This window comes from Centroberyx gerrardi, chromosome 19 (assembly GCF_048128805.1).
Source record: "Centroberyx gerrardi isolate f3 chromosome 19, fCenGer3.hap1.cur.20231027, whole genome shotgun sequence".
Taxonomy (NCBI): Eukaryota; Metazoa; Chordata; class Actinopteri; order Beryciformes; family Berycidae; genus Centroberyx; species Centroberyx gerrardi.
The window spans coordinates 18,613,610-18,619,609 of NC_136015.1; the positions used below are offsets into that span (position 1 = coordinate 18,613,610).

The following is a 6,000-nucleotide window of genomic DNA, read 5'->3' on the forward strand; positions in this document are numbered from 1 at the left end:
GGGGACCGGGAGTTCACGACTGGATGGATGTCAGCTTGATCTATACTGAATCAACACCCAGTTAAGGCTGATAAGGAGGCTTAACCTGCTGGAGAGACTCTCGTGACTCGCATTGACACGTGTGCACAGACACGCGTTTTGTAGAAGATAATGTACGCACATGAAGAAAACCCACAGGCACACCGACATTAACACGTGAAGATACCGACACTGGCATCGACACACACACAAACACACACACGGCCTTCTGAGACCGGTGCTGATCTTTGCCGAAATGAGCAACATCAATTGCTTTGAAAGGTTTTCCTATCAGTCACATTGACAGAATGAGTGGGAACAGGTTAGAGAGAGAGAGAGAGAGAGAGAGAGGCAGAGGAGATGCAGAGGGAGGGGAGGGGAGGGGAGGGAGTAAGAGGAAAGACAACAGAAGGACAAACAGCAAAAGGGATCAAAACCAAAGGAAAAACAAAGTTGAATGAAAGGGAGAGAATAAAAGAGAGGAGGGTTGGGGGGGATAAAGCAAAAAACGATTTTGACACAAACCACTGGTTGAAAACAAACATCACGCACTGAGAAATCAAACAAGATAAGAGAAGGGGAAAGATAAGACGGGGAGGGAGAAGGAGAGGGTAAGAGAGAGAAGAGAGGAGGAAAAGAGAGACAGTAAGACAGAGAGAGAGAGAGAGAGAGAGAGGCAGAGGGAGAGAGAAAGGGAGAGAAACTTTTTCAGGCCTGTGCTTTTGTCAAAGTGGTAAAGCTTTGGTAATAGAGAAAGCTTCTTGCTCCGCCCGACAATAAAACATGAAGGAAAACAGCTGTGATAACCCCCTCTGGTGAATGTGATACAGTGTCGAGTACCGAGAAACACACACACACACACACACACACACACACACACACACACACACTGACACACTCATGCGGTGTGGCCAGAGCCCCCTATCTCAGCACCAGTGCTCATATTGACACTCCAAAGAGGCTCAGTGTGCAGCGTCCAAGATGTTTAATTCATACGGCTGCCTGCTTGTGCTCTACATGAATGTGTGACAGAGGAAGATGGGAATGCAAAGAGTTATGCACACCAACCAGGGAGAGGATGATGCAGAGAGACACAAGAGAGGGAGGAAAAACAGAGGGAGAGAGAGAGAGAGTAATGATGTACAAAGAACAAGAGAGAGGAAAAGATGCGCTGTACGAGTATCCACAGCAACAAAGAAAAACAAGGATACAGAGAGAGACATAGAGGAAAACTGAGATGCAACAAAATGATACCAGAGAGAGGGAATAAAAAAGGGAGCGGTGAGAGAGAGAGAGAGAGAGAGAGAGAGAGAGAGAGAGAGAGAGAGAAACAGAGAGAAAGAGAGCAGAGGGAGAGGGACAGATTCTCATACGCTGGCACACACAGAAAGAGTGATGGATAGAATTAGAACGGCAAAACTGAGCAAGAGAAAAGAGGGACAGGGGAAAGTGAGAAAACAGTGAAGGGGAATTTCATACACACACAAATTCTACCTCTCTCTCTCTCTCTCTCTCTCTCTCTCTCTCTCTCTCTCTCTCTCTCACACAAGCACAAAAACTGTGGAGATTTCATCCAGGCAGGCGGTGCGAGCCCGGAGTGCTGAGAGTGTGTGTTGCAGGTCTCAGGAGAGGCAGCAGGGGACTGAGCGCTAGCGATTTTCTGTCATATCTCTCTTTCTCTTCATCCCTCACCTCCGCTCTCCTCCTCCTCCCTCGCTCCGCCTCTCTGTTGCAGCACGGCACTGCTTAAAGGTGCTATGTGTAGCGTTTTTAAACATCAATATATCATCGCCTGATTAATCGTGATACCTTGGTAGAATTACCATAAACAAATGAGCACGGTTGATACGATTGTCAGCCTCGATCTCATGCCGGTAGTATTGTTAGTGCGAGTGTTTCTTGTGAGAAACTATGAAAGAAGAGAACAGCGCCCTCTTCCCGTTTTGTGCCGTAAAGCAACCTCCTGTTTTTGCCATAAAGCAATGCAACAGATTTTTCAACAAATTTAACCTGGTGTTACACAACGTAAAATGTCGTGTAGAGACTGCTGCCGGTATCGTTTATTTACGGCAATTATACTGATGTCTCAAAATTCATGTGGTCGTGATTTATTGATGTTAAAATGCGACACATAGCACCTTATGCTTTGGCCATTCAGTGCATTCAGCTGCTTTTGCTGCCACTGCTGTGTGTGAGAAAGAGTTTACATGAGTGTAAAATGACTAGCAGCGTGTGTATAAGCATGAATGCCACCATTCGTGAATATCAGTGTGTATATATGAATTGCGTATGTGCATATAAAGTGGGAGAGAAAGCACGAGAGATAGAGAAAGAGAAGAGCAAACAAGAGAGAGAGATAGAGAGAGAGAGAGTGAGAGAGAGAGACTACCCTCCCAGTCATTTCCAATTGTGATTTACAGGCTCCTGTGGGCTCCAGAGACTCGGTGGAGGCTGCTGTTTGCTAACCAGAGGAGACTGTTTCCATGCTGTGACACCTGCATGGCCTGTAACATCATCCCACTCCCACACCTGTCACGCACACGTTAGGTAAACATATACATACATTACATACATACACACATCCTACCTGGTCCTGCATCTGCTGGAAGCATGCAAACATACTTCATGCATGTACAAACACACACGTCTTCAGCCTGCTGAGAGCTACATGTGTATCTGGTTCACCATCTGGGTAGATCTCCACCGACAGTATAGAGAAGTATGATGGATATTATAGGCTAGTGTGGGTGGACTTATTATATTTATACAACATGCCAGTTGTATGATTGCATGCAAAGACTCACTGACACAATAAGCAGAGCACACAGTGTACATGAAGATTAATTAGATTAATCGGTTTATTATATATACTCATCATAATATCAATATTATCATTAAGATCCATCATTAGGCACCTTATATGTAGATAGAGGGGAGTAGAGACTTGGTCTGCATGCCTGTTGGTTACAAAACACCCAGAACAGAATAAAAACATGCTGTCAACATGGCAGAAAAAAAAAAAAATCGTGTTTTTTTCTTGTATTTAGATGATGTTTTCGTGGTGTTGCTTACACTGCTAGGTGAGTTTATGCATAATTTGTGTGAAAACGCCTGCGACTGTTTACTGTTAATTTGTTCAGAGGTGTGTGTGTGTGTGTGTAGTTTGTTTCTGTGTGTATGCAGCGTCTACAAGTGTATGTGTGCTCGAGTCTGTGTATTGTACACACAAACTCTTGAGTTATTTTACTTAGAGTTTAAGAGTGTCTGCCCGCCTGTGAGTGTGAAAAGTTCTTGTGCAATAACGCTGTGTGAGGTTCAGTCTGGCGTTCTCTTGTGTAACAGTGCTGTGTGTATCAGTGTGGGTGAGCGCGTTCCAAAACCCTTACAGGGACGGGGAGTCTGTGGGGTGAGCCAGTTCGGGCAAGCCCTCGGACACCTTGGCACAGTTGCCAGAGCGTGAGCTGGTTACACCGGGATGACGGAGCCAGAAACACTCTGTGGAAAGTTTTCCTCAAGCCTTTGGAGCAAAATCTATTCCCTCGCTTCCCTCTGCAAGTATGGGAACACAGATTGTGGAGAGTAACAACACAGAATCAATATTTTACTGCCTACAACCAGGGTTATTACAGTTTTTCAGGCTGGGACCCAAATGAGAAATGTAGTCTCACGCACAGACCCTGGATCACGGAAACACGTTGCTACATTTGTCATGTAGGGACACAAGAGAAGAAAGCCTGCGAGCCATTTAGGGGCCTGACCCAAAGTTTAAGAAACCAGGGTCTAGACTGTCTGCACGAATAAGCAAAATTCATGAAAGAAAAGAGCAAAGGAATACATTCTGTTACAAAGGCTTTCAGTAATCCCCCTTTGACAGTCACATGGAACTGTAGAATTACAACAGAGTCAGAATATAAAGCCAGACCACTTTCTCTACAGAGCCACCCTCGTAATGATGAAATCCAATGCAAGTGGATAATATCATAATACAAAGGTCACGTTGAGATGTCACGTGTTGTTTTCCTACCAGAGTTTTGGAGTTCATGGACCTCAATTATATCGTATAAGTTCTTATGCAAAAATTTTGCGGTTAGGACCAAATCCGAGCCAAAGTTGTAATTAATGAAAAATGTATCTCGATGCCAGAAAGAGAGGTTACATTGAATTTCTCCAATCCGCTGTGACATTCAAAAGCTAATTTCTATCATCACCTAAGATATGAATGCTACCACTTGACAATTTTAAATTCCAGTTTTTTCATTATATTGATTAAAACATTGTGTTATGGAGTCTCGAGTTCTAGTCAAAGAACATTTGTATAAATGAGGGCCGATCTCGCCGACGTACTCAGAATCAATGCTGGATGACTCTGGAAACAGCGCTGGGCGAAAACCACCATTTCACCAAAACCACCACCACCAGACCATTTCTTCCAGTTCACATATTGACAGTTTCCAATCTGAAATCGAGGAGCGGAGCATTCCAAACTAGACAGAAGCAGCAGCCCCCTGTGGCCTTGACAGACACTGACACGGCATCTCAACCCAACCGTGAAATAGCCACTTGTGTTTTAGCCCGAACAACTCCATTCCTATGTGACTATCAGCGTGGCAGCAAACCCTACACACACACACACACACACACACACACACACGCACCTATGCATGCATGCACGCGCACACACCCACCCACCCACACACACAGAACAGGATTCAGACACACACACTCACCTCTTGAGAGCAAAGGATGGGACTTTTGTAATCCTGGAGGACCAACTGCATGTCCTGCAGAACTGATCAATACTATTCAATCTGCTAGCAGGTCCTTGCCGCATTAGGCTACAGCCGCAATCCAAACAATGAATGGCCGGACACAGAGGGACCCGTGTACAAATGGAATCCCATTAAAACCCAATGGCTCTCAGGGGCAGGAACCTGATGCTGACCCCCCCCTTTCCCTCACCCGAGCACAGCAGCTATTTTATGTTCCTCTGATTGACGGCGGTTTGTTCCCATCCAGTAAAAGAAGCTGTTGTTACCGTGACAACGCTCATGCTACACTGGTGTGGATACAAGCTTGATAAATATGACTCCAGTATACTGAGTTTAGTGGCTGATGTTGAGAGGTCATTGTACTGGCTACAGCATTTCAAAAATGTACTCACACTCACAGACATCAGTGGCATAAATGACTAAATGGCCCGAGTAACAGAGTTGTGTTTCATGACAGACATGTGCTTTTAAGTACAGTTAAAATACCGAGAATATCAACAGTGAGTGGCCATTATTCACATTAACAGCAGAGATTTGAGTTTCTCATTAGAGATTAATAGGATGCACTGTATCTCCCTAATAGACTTGACAGACAACATTTTCATGATGAGCAATTTGCGCACGGCACATCTCCTTTCTACACTATTTTCAATATATCGCATCTAAAAATAGTTTCAAGCAGTGAGATGAAAAGCAGAGAAAGAGAGAGAGCGAGAGAGCGGGGGGGGGGGGGGGACGAAATGAAGAGGATCTTCTGTGTTGTCTGTGATCTCTTTTCTTCTTCTTCTTCTCTCTTCATCAGCAGCGGAGAATCACTAGTCAAAGCATCCCTTGGTTCACAAGCCCTTTTGCATCGCCTGTTGCTTTCTTCAGCCAAATCAGTTTACCTACAAACACAACGCTTTTAAGGTCACCAAGGGAATTCCCTTCTCTCAGTTCATCCCCTTTTAGGTTCTGCTTCATTTCCTTCAGATTGCATTTCACAACGACACGCAGTTCATTTTGGGGAGCCAACTTAACCGTACCTAATGTGTTTGCCAGGTTTAATGTTTATTCCCCTATTAATTGTTGGCTGTTTTCACAGTGAAGTTCTCTCAAATGGACTTGCGGCCTCCTCTAGAAGAGAGCAATCCATAATATGCAGAGGGCAAAAAGTGAAGAGCGGACGAGAGACAGAGAGCAGAAAGAAGTGGATATTTCACCAGGCAAGGCC

General features: G+C 44.7%; 1 protein-coding gene across 3 annotated transcripts in view; it reads right to left on the reverse strand.

The window, feature by feature from the left end:
• Positions 1–6,000, reverse strand: part of samd12 (sterile alpha motif domain containing 12) — a 103,863-nt gene that overhangs the window by 17,598 nt on the left and 80,265 nt on the right. Inside the window, exon 5 of one of the 3 annotated variants that reach the window (XM_078290164.1) lies at positions 2,853–6,000. This exon is cut by the window's right edge and continues 1,042 nt beyond it. The exons of the other annotated variants lie outside the window; for them this stretch is intronic. The gene's annotated coding sequence lies outside the window, so the exon portion shown is untranslated. Of the gene's footprint in view, positions 1–2,852 lie in introns of those variants that run through there. 3 annotated transcript variants of the gene reach the window in all.